We start from the raw sequence: 10,980 nt of genomic DNA on the forward strand, positions 1-10,980 counted from the left end.
AGGAATGAAGTATTTTAACCCAAACTCGATCTAGTCAAGACCTAACCAAAATCGAACCTAACACAGGTCAAACCTAACCTAGAACATTCGGCAGTTCCAAGTTAACAAAGGTTAGGTCTGGATTGGGTCTGCATATCAGAAGTCGAATAAAAGTATAAAAATAGGAAGCATTTGTCGTAAAAGGATACACGTTTCCCTTTGTCAGTAATTGATTAAAAAGTTCAATAATCGTTTGGAACTGATGTATATCGATTGTACGTTGCTGTTGTTAACCATCCACTTCACTAATTGTAACAGAAATTAATTTACTTCCCTGGTACGTAGATTAATAAGTAGCAGTGTGCATTTACCTTTCCGGGAATATTCGTAACTATGTAGTTAATTAGAGTTGTTTTTAAAAATAGAAAAAGTGACATAAGAGTAATGTGCAACATTTATGTGCTTCATTTACTACCAAAACCGTAAATATTATCGCCTTTCTATGACCTCCAATGACTTTATATAATAGGTCGTTGAACTCGTTTTAAGATCCTCTATCACAATACAGAAATAAAAACATACCGATCCATTTAAAAAAATGGAGGCGACCTTAAAATTTCCGAAGTACCTCCACCTGCAAAGAAACTATTATCACCATCGGATGGTCCACTTCGTACTGTGTAAATGTATTTCAGCAAATATTTCGATGAAACTTATAGTTACGAAGATATCTGAGCTGCTAATAGTTATTGCTCCACCCTGTGTATATATGTATATATATACATATATACACATAAATTTAATATATATATTTATATATATGTTCATGTATATACATACATACATGAAGATACATGCGCATATACAAACACGTGCGTGTTGCATTATGTCAATTAGCAAATAGATATGAGTAGAATTTTATGCGTATTATAATAGCGACATTAATAATAATTATACTTGCGATGACTGACTGAGTGGCACGACTTGTGCCCGATCACAATAATGAGTAATAGTAATTGTAGCATTTAATAATAATGATGATGATGATGACGATGATGACAATGATGATGATAATGATAATAAATAGGAATATTAATGATAATTATAATTGCGAATCGTCAATAATAAATACATAATAAATTATTATCGTTAATAAGTACAAGATAATTCGTTCGATAAATATTAGCAATGATAATAATAAAAATAATACTCAATGTTCACAATGGTAATAATCTTAACAGAATAATTAATGGTAATCCTAATAATAATAATAGTAATAATAATGACGATAATAATAATAATAATAATAATAATAATAATAATAATAATAATAGTGTTTTTAATGATCAAATATTTGGCAAGTATAATTGCTGGTCGATTGTAAAAATCGTAGTTGGACAATGTGAATAATAATAATGATTAATGATTTGAAATTAATTGAATAATAATAAATAATAATAAGTCGCGATGATAGAAAATAATTTAATAATAATAATAATGACGTAATTCTCGCGAGGACGACGTCACGACACACGGGATCTTAACAAAATTATTTCACCCCTAACCCCTTCTTCAACGTATACTCAGAATGTGTTAATATATCGATAAGAGGGGGGGGGGGGTAGGGTGTGAAAAGTATATACTACAAAGTGACGGAGGTATCGACTTCATTTTTGCTAGTAGTTAAATTGCACAGAGATTGCGACTAATATCTTGTTGTAGAAGGAAATTTTTGAGGTTATGGCAAGGATGTAAGATACACTTTTAGTAATGTAAAGTGTAATCTATTTTCAAGTGATTGTTGGGAACACAGGATGAAGTAAATTTTTTTTTTTAATTGGAAAGTGGGAGGAATTTTTTAGCTATACAACAAAATTTGTTGGAGATGATTCTTACAGGGCCCCACTATATTTTTTTGTTTAATTAGAAAGTGGTTTGAATTTTTAGTCCATTTTATTTTCCTGTCCATTTCCCCTATAACTGCAAACAATTTTGTACAATACTAAAAAATTAAGCCACCCTCCACGCGATTCAGTAAAATACATATTAGGATCCTTTTCGCTCCAACAGTTACCCTAAAAAAATTCCTTGCACCCGAAAAAAGATTGATCTCTCAATTATTACGATTATCAAACTTATTAAAATAAATTATTAATAATTATTATTAAACTCTCAAAAATTATTTTCCCAAGACAACTTGCGACACTTCATATTTACTCTCCCTAAGGCTATTTAACCGTAACAAAAAAATGAAGTCGATATCCCCGTCAGTTTCCAAGGGAACACCCCGCAACATTTTATAGGGACACCCTGTATATCTAATTTCTCGTCGTCCTCGCTAGGTGACTTAGATGATTCGGTGAAATCCCGTTCGACGGTTTCGTAATGAATTATATAATAATAAAGAGGCCATGACTAGACACATTCAATCTTACAAGACTCACGGTTACAGTAGATAACAAGATGGCGGCCGACGCGAGGAAAATGGCCGACAAAGGGATCCACGACGCGCTGGACACTAGCTGGCCACTTTCGATTGATCGCGTATACGAACGCGACGTGATCGGCTCGTGTTTCCTCGACAAAAATTAAAAATCACCCGGAGGGGGGGGGGGGGGTCGAGGGGGGAACGTCATGGAATACTGGAGACTGTTTTACCACACATAGCACACGGACTCAATGTCAACGCCGTGTCTCCCACTTTCACCTCTATAAAGTTACGCCTTAGAAACGAACTAACCCTATAACTTTAATAATACCTTAACTTTAACGACACACACTAAATGGCTGTATAACCAACGACAACCTAATCGATTCATGCACTTCCTTAGATACTCCCCTCGAGCAGGGAAACAAATTCAGTCGTCCATCTTTCGCCTCGCGATCCATTTCCACGTGGAGTCCTGACACTCCTGACACGACTTTCGGAAAACCCGCGTTTTCTACTCCAGAGGAGTCTAATATCCAAGATGGCGGCATTCAAGAATCCTCTCGGCTTGAAACCGACTAGCGAGTGCTCCCACCCAACACCTGGATAAAAATATTCAATCGAGAGAAAGGTTTCCGTCAACAAGAGGCTCTCGTTTATTTTGTATCCTCGCGACGGATGGTTTTCAAGTTCTCGAGATGAGAAACGCATCGTCCGGACTCTGTCCGCCATTTTTAAAGCCGTACTACACTCGCCAGTCGACGAGCGCCACCTGTCGGCCATCTCAGGGCTTCCAGTCTTCTCCGAGGTTTCCATGGAGCGACGCAGAACGTTGCACTCCCGCTTCGCGCGGTATTCTGTCCTCCACTTTTAACCTGGTACCTCAACGCGCCAGCTGTCGGTTATTTCGGGGCTTCCAGTGTCCTTCAAGGTCACGCAAAGAGATACAATGCACGCTTCCAACGCGAGGAACGTCGAAGGACCAACGCTCGCAAAGAACACTCCGTCCGCTATTTTTTTTAAACTCCTACTCTACTCGCCACCTGGCGGCCATCTTGGGGCTTCCGATGTCCTCGGAGGACTTTCAAGGTCACGCTGCCACAAAATACAAGAATAATTTTCTACCTCGTACCCTTGGTAATCTAGATATTAAAAAATATTTCCTTCAAAGTTGTAATGTAAAATTCTTAGAATGAGTCGCCGATACTAAGAGGGAGCTCTGCGCTCGGAAAGCCTTGTATTCTCAAAGAAATTGGTTTCGAAAAAGATGCTTGAAGACGAGTTTCATCTCATGGCTGTGTGCGTGTCTGTCTCTGTGTTTGTATGTGTTTTCGTTTCATTGATAAATAGGAGGTGTGATAGTTTAGAAGAAGATGCCTGTCGCGTCGTAATGGTTTTTTTCTTCGTAAGAAAATGGCGGCCGTGTCCGCCATTATGAAAGTGGTGCGAGCACATGTTTTCTTTGTTTTTGAAATGTGGAAGGGCTGGATTTAAGATTTTTGATTGAATGCGATTGACGTTTTTAAGTAATTGCGAGGTCCCATTGGGCTCTCTTTATCGTACGAGGTTCTAGGAGCTTATACAGGGTGTCCCATTCGACTCTTATATCTTATGAATTATCTCGTGTGTTTTTAGAGATAGGACAAAATGTTAGAGGAAACCATTGTTTTGTTTGAAGGGGCACATAATGTGATAGACAATAAAATTATCTCAGGGTCATGTTTTCCGAAATTTCAAGGTTACAGTTTTTTTTTTCAAATGGGATGAGGTACTTTCATTATTTTTATCTTCTAGCTGATGAAAAAACAAATTTAAACATGTTTAATATGTTGACCTTGACATGACCTTCTGAAGAGTTATTCTTATAAAATCAGTGCGATTTGAATTTAAAATATATCCACTCTTTTAAATGATAACAAAATTTGTCCGATACAAATCTTTCAGTTTCGGAAGGGCAATATTATTATCTGCGAGAAAAATATTTCAAGTTCATACTTTCCAAAATTTCAAAGTCATCAATGTTTTTTAAATAGGACAGAAGATTTTCGTTACTATAGTATTGTAGGTAATAAAAAAACAAATTCAAACATGTAGAATGTATTGACCCTGAAATGACCTTGTGAGGAGTTATTCCATCTCTAATACGTTGACTGTCTACGTTGGAGTATCATTGTATAAGAATAACTCCTCACAAGGTCATCTCAGAGTCAATACATTATACATGTTTGAATTTGTTTTTTCATCAGTTACAATACTACAATAATGAAAATATCCCATCCCGTTTAAAAAATCATTGATAACCTTGAAATTTCGAAAAATATGACCTTGAGATAATTTTGTTGTCTGCCACACTATGTCTCTCTTTGAACCAAACAATGTTTTCCTTTAACAATTTATCCTATCGCAAAAAACACTCGAGATAATACCTAAGATGTAAGAATTACGTAGACCACCCTGTATAATACACTTTCCTTCTCTTTTATTATTTCATTTAGTAACCGACCCAAGTAGACACTTCTACTAAAAAAATGCCTCGTTGACAACGAAAGATTATTGTCTTTCCTCGCGGAGAAGATAACAGAGGTATTTTTCAAAGGGCCGTTCGCAAAGCGCGAAAGGACGAACTCCGTCGCGCAAGAAGATGGCCTCCTATCACTTTCATAACGGAGGGCTTGATATCAGAAATCACTTACTCATGTAAGTAAGCAATAATCACTTAAAGAAGTCTTAGAGCCATACGTTCGAATAAGTATGAGTTAGCAGATGTTGCTATACGTCTCGAAGCGATTGACAGATGCACCAGGAAGGTTCTATTTGGTCCAGCTTCTTCTCTCTATTATTAATGTACCACCCACTCGATGAACGAGCAAGCTCGCTAGAATTCGAGCTCGAGCATCGCGAGTTGTACGAAGATCGTGATACTTTGTCGATCGTGTTAAAAGAAATTTCAAAAATTCGTCTCGATAACGTTCTCGACGATTAGGTTAATGTACTTGTCGAATGTTTTTTTTTTTTGTTTTGGAGATTCGAAACATCCTGAGACAGAGAACGATGATAGGCTGACGAGATTACAATTTCGATTCTTTTTATTCCAAAGTTTTCCGATTCGAATATTCCAAATTTTCACAATTCTAACCTCGAAATTTTCGATTAACCCTTTGCAGTCGAGGTTTTCTGATGGACATCCTGTCGGATGTAGCTCGACCTACGACCGCAAGGTGATGATACAAAATCAAAAACACATATTTCCTCTGCTCGAAAGCCTCTCTTTAATTCCTTCTCCGCCTCAGTACTTATTATCTGTCGACTGATACGTGTCACGTGTACTTATATACACCATCGTAATAGTTGCAATAATAATAATAGTGATAATAATAATAATGATGATGATGATGATGATGATGATGATGATAATGATGATGATGATGATGATGATGACGATGACGATAACGATGACGATGATGACGACGATCATAATGATATACGTGTGTATAGTAATAATTAATAGGTGCTTAAGATCTAAGGCAGCGTTGGCCAGCAGCGCCGTGGCGAGAAAGTAAACTAGCGAACATTAGTTGCCATAATCGCCACGGAGCTGATGGTCAACGCTGATCCGAGGTCGCGATGCCTCGCATCGTTTCAGCTCGATTGATTTCACCTTTCAACCCTTCGCGGTTCTCGTAGAGGACTCGGTCTCGTTTTTTACCATCGAGCCCAATTCAAAGCGCGACCGCGAGGGGTTAAATTTCGTTTCGAATCGTGTAATATTTCACCAGTGTTAAAACGTCGTCCTCGACTATATAATAGGTTAACTAGGCATGCAACAATATCTGGAGTAATTATTATTTTTTTTTTTGTCGAGTTAAAAATAGTGCTCTCAATCGTACCTGTCTCTCCTCTGTCATTCTCTCTCGCTCGCACCCTCGAAACACGCATCCCTTCTCTCTCTCTCTGTCTCTCCCTCTCTTTCACTCTTCCTCTCGCTCGCTCGCGTCTCTTTCGCGTCATCTCACTTCAAGTCGTCTCTCTGCTTTTTTTTTTTCGTTTCATTTTCATAAAGTAACATTAGTTGGGCCCGGGGAGAGTTTTAACTTTTATTTTTTCATTGTTTTTTTTTCTCTCTTGATTACGCACAGAGTCGTCGCGCGCCGCTAATAATATCAGGTGAGATAATTAATGTCGATGGTCTGTAACCTTTGCGATAGTCGATACCTTATTATTTTTTGGGTTTCTTCTTCTATTCGAAGTCCGAGAGCGACGTTTCCCCTAATCGTATCACGTTCGCGGGGCATTTTTCTTACTGGAAAAGATCGAGCTTCGTTTTTCACCTTTCCGTCGTGTCTCCCCCTCTCTTTTCCGGCCCTTGCGCTGCTTTGAGTCGGTGCGCGCCATTTTGAACCGTCTTGCGCTACTATCCGCCATTTTGGCGCGCCTGTGCGCCATTTTGCGATATCGGACGCCATTTCGTGCGAGATCGCGTCGAACCTCGACGATGCTCGACGGACTCGCCACAAATACGCACACTGCGAACGTACAAAAATATATATTATCCGCTATAAGTTTCTAAAAACACTTTTACTTTTCGTCGCCATTAATTATTAATCATTCGACGGCGATTATCACCGTCGAGCATCGTGAAACTCGACCGAAATGGATATCCTTGTTTGATTTTCGTGAATATTCAGAGCCTGGAAATTCGACCAGTATAAATGAAATTTCTTTTTTTTCAAATTGAGCAAATGTATTAAACATTTCCAGGAGCTCAATTTTAGATTAATTTTATTTACACTGCTTCCCGTGTTCTGACTTAAATTTTGACAACTTTGGCAATCTTCGAAATTGGATTTTCTCTTGTTTTTGTCGAATTGATAAACTAAAAGAATTTTTGGTATTTTGAAGGTCGATTGAGGCAGTTGTTACGCTCGAATTTTTAATAATACCGAGGACCCACGCAGATTTTATTGGGAGGTAAGAAATAACTGCTTGAAATAAGGAGAGGTTGTTTCAAAGGTTATGGTAATTTAATTTTGAAGGTGGTTTAGGTTAGGTCTGTAAAAATAGTGAAGAGATGGCAAATTTTTTTTAAATAAATGTCCATGGGCGTATCTTTCAAGATAGATATTAGTTAAAATTTTATTTTATTAAAATAAAATTATAAATATTATTTGTTTTATTAAATAAAACAAATAATATAAACAAATTTGTTTGAAATATTAATTCTTTTTGTACATAAATAGTACATACTCTTCTTTTTGTTATTGTGTATTATTATATATTCCTAAAGAAATAGAATTCGGAAAGCTGCGCACCGTTTTCAGCTTGATACGCCCATGGATCAGTGTTACGTACAATAAACAATTATCAAACTGTCCATCATACAAATTTTCATTACTGGACTTTATTAATACTGTCAGAGTGTCTCAGAATGTACAGCAGGTTTTGAAATTTTGATTTGTTTATGAATACCCGCAACATGTTACATTTTCGAAAAGAAAAATCAAGCGAACTTGCTTTTCAGCGTGTGGCGAGCACGTGAACTAATAGCGCTAGTAGGTAGAGAATAACGTTGCTCAAGCCTGATTGGTCGCCGGCATTTTTCAGCTAATTTAGAGGTTTATTCTTGTAAGTAAAACAAGTCATAACACTCGAAGCTTTTGGGCCACGGAATTTTAGTAGTTCTAATATAAATTATCAAAAATTACGACACATCGTAATGCGTTCAAAAGTCTCGAGTATAAATGAGTAATTTTAGGTTATGGTTAGCCTAGTGGCTAGAACGTTTAATTCACTCTCTTATATAATGCAAATTATTAGTGTAAATTTATATAAATATAGAAAGCATATATCCATAACCTGGAAAAAATGTTTAAACAGAATGAGAAATGATTTAAAAATACTATGAAGCGAGTGAAGCGCAGAATATACTTTCTGAGACACCCTAACCGCACTTGTATTAAATATTACAGTGTTAAAAGTTACGAATTAAACATAGTCACGTGTTGTGAGCGTTCTGTTTTGACAAAATGAAAGGATAACACGAAGGGAAAGAAACGAGAGGACATGTATTTGGTGGAATTTGTGGCAACCAGCGCCATCTTAACAAAAGTCTTGAAATGAATAGCGGACGCCATCTTTGCAAAAGACTTTCACTTGATGACGGGAAGAGTGTGCTTCCATGGGCAAAATTTTATTCTAGCTTCTATTCGATTCGCGCGAAATTTCATTTCTAATTATACATTTGAACGAAGAACAAATCAGACTGATTATCTTTTAAGTGTCGAATTTTTCTTTCTCTAGATAAGGATTTTGCTCATCTTTATACTTTGGAAAGAAACGAGAGGACTTGTGTTTACTGGAATTTGTGGCAAGCAGCGCCATCTTAACGAAAGTCTTGAAATCATAGCGGACGCCATCTTTACAATAGACTTTCACTCGATGACTGGAAGAGTGTGCTTACATGGGCAAAATTTTATTCTAGCTTTCTATTCGATTGGTACGAAATTTCATTTCTAATTATACATTTGAACGAATAATAAATCAGACTGATTATCTTTTAAATATCGACTTTTTCTCTAGATAAGAATTTTGCTCATCTTTGTACCTTGGAAAAAGTAACCAAACTTTGTCCAATGGTAACCAAACGTGAAATAATGAGGCTCTACTCTTTTCAAAATCCTCAGGATTGTTTAGGTGATCACCAAGAAGGATCCTTTGTCCTTCTCAAGGTCAAAGCGGTACTCAAGCTTCTGATCCCGTTCGGAGAACTCTACGAAAATTGATGCACAATAAAAAATAGAAAAATAAATACAGAGGACGTGGTTCCAAAAAGCAGATCTATACTTATATCTATATTATTAATTACCAAGCTACGCAAAAACAAAGAAAAATAAAATACAGGTGTCTAATACCTTGCCTAATACTAAAATGGAATGTTTGTTTAGGAATTGATCAGGAATGGTTTTGTTCGACATTTCGTCCATGCTGAAAGGGATCGAAAGATAGAAGATCGCCGTTTTGCATTAATAATAGAAAAAAAACAAATATGTTTATGCACGAGCCCTTCATTATGAGAGTGGTCCAAATTTATTTTACTCTGACGACGAAAAAAAGGTTTATAAAGTATTAACTAAAAAATTATTTAATTAGATTCTTTTTGGTATCGCAAACGTAGAACCATAATGTTGCAAAAATATATACCCTTTTTTATTCGTCAACTAAACGCAACAGGTTCATAAAAAAATACTGCTTCCTTGACAATTAAACATTTTTACTTGAACTTTGTACATTGTTTATAGAACTTTCAAAATCAATTCAATTTTCTAATAAAATGAGCTCGTGCCATTTTCATAATGAACAGGCTTATGATACAGTAAACGCTTTCGATTCTCATGCTTGAAAATATTGTTATAAAAATTGGATTTTTCATTTAAACCACAAATTGATTCCCCCAATTCATTTGCGACGTGTTAATTAAAAAGAACTTGTTTACTTCTGTCTAGAATAAAAGTAATTAAATAGATCTACGTTAAATATTGTTATAAAAATTGGATTTTTCATTTAACTTGTTTACTTCTGTGTAGAATAAAAGTAATTAAATAAATCTACGTTTAATCCTTAATTTTACAAAATTTATTCGAGGATGTTTAAAAAGTTTGCCAACCATTTAAACATTACACTACCATCGTTATAACAATTTCAATGTCAAGCACGCTAGTTTCAAAGGCAATCGCTCGCAGAATTTCCCATCGGTATCAAAGTAATAGCGATTGCCTTTGATCGACCTTGAAGCGTCCTTCGATCGCCTTCGATCAACCACGAGGAGGTGAGACGGTAACAGAGTGAGAGAGAAAAAAATAAACTGAGATCAAAACCAAAAAGGTGTCGGTGTAATGTGAACTGAAAATATTATTAAAAAGCATTTTACAACAAAATATAACTAAAAAAACAAACAAAAATACGATTTACAATTTAAATTAAGAACAATTGGGTTGTGTATCGTCTAAAAATAATAACATAACAAACCAGTACAAAAAAAAAAGAAAAAATAATAATAATAATACGAGAGAGTCGCTTTCTTCATGTGTTTCGCGTTTATGCAATTACTTTTTTTTCTGGATGCAATGGGGGAGTGGAGGTGCAAACAGAAAACGCGCGCGCGTGCACTCAAGCATACACACAGGCACACACATACACCCGTACGTACACAAAGGCGTAGACTTCGTTTCTCACTTTGGGAATAATGCATTTTTTCAAAGTAGTTTCCTTTCTTATTTTTTTCTTTTTCGTGTCTCTCCTTTTGTTCAGCGCTTCTCTCAAATAGAGATCAATTGGCATTGATCTTGATCGAAACGACCAAGAAAAATATATAAACAAACAAAAGGGTGGTAGTGACGGCTAGCTGGCAAGGTGGCATTATCTCTTGTTCAACCTTTCTCGTTTCCACATATGTTTCTTTCCTGGGTATTGAATGGTCGTAAACGTAATAATAGTAATACAATAACTAATAATTAATAATAACTAATAAAAAATAATAATAATAATAATAATAATAATAATAATAATAATAATAATAA

The 10,980-nt window shown here is 35.9% G+C and overlaps 1 long non-coding RNA gene across 2 annotated transcripts in view; it reads left to right on the plus strand.

Annotated features, from left to right (window-relative positions):
* The window catches only part of LOC128880575 (uncharacterized), a 45,448-nt gene extending 35,516 nt beyond the window's left edge, over window positions 1-9,932 (plus strand). Inside the window, exons 2-3 of one of the 2 annotated variants that reach the window (XR_008457869.1) lie at window positions 7,307-8,900; window positions 8,984-9,932. This is a non-coding gene — a long non-coding RNA (uncharacterized LOC128880575). Of the gene's footprint in view, window positions 1-7,306 lie in introns of both variants that reach the window. The other variant, XR_008457870.1, reaches the window with a different exon arrangement.
* The last annotated feature ends 1,048 nt before the right edge of the window (window positions 9,933-10,980 follow it).

Source organism: Hylaeus volcanicus, chromosome 7 (genome assembly GCF_026283585.1).
Source record: "Hylaeus volcanicus isolate JK05 chromosome 7, UHH_iyHylVolc1.0_haploid, whole genome shotgun sequence".
NCBI classification, from domain to species: domain Eukaryota; kingdom Metazoa; phylum Arthropoda; class Insecta; order Hymenoptera; family Colletidae; genus Hylaeus; species Hylaeus volcanicus.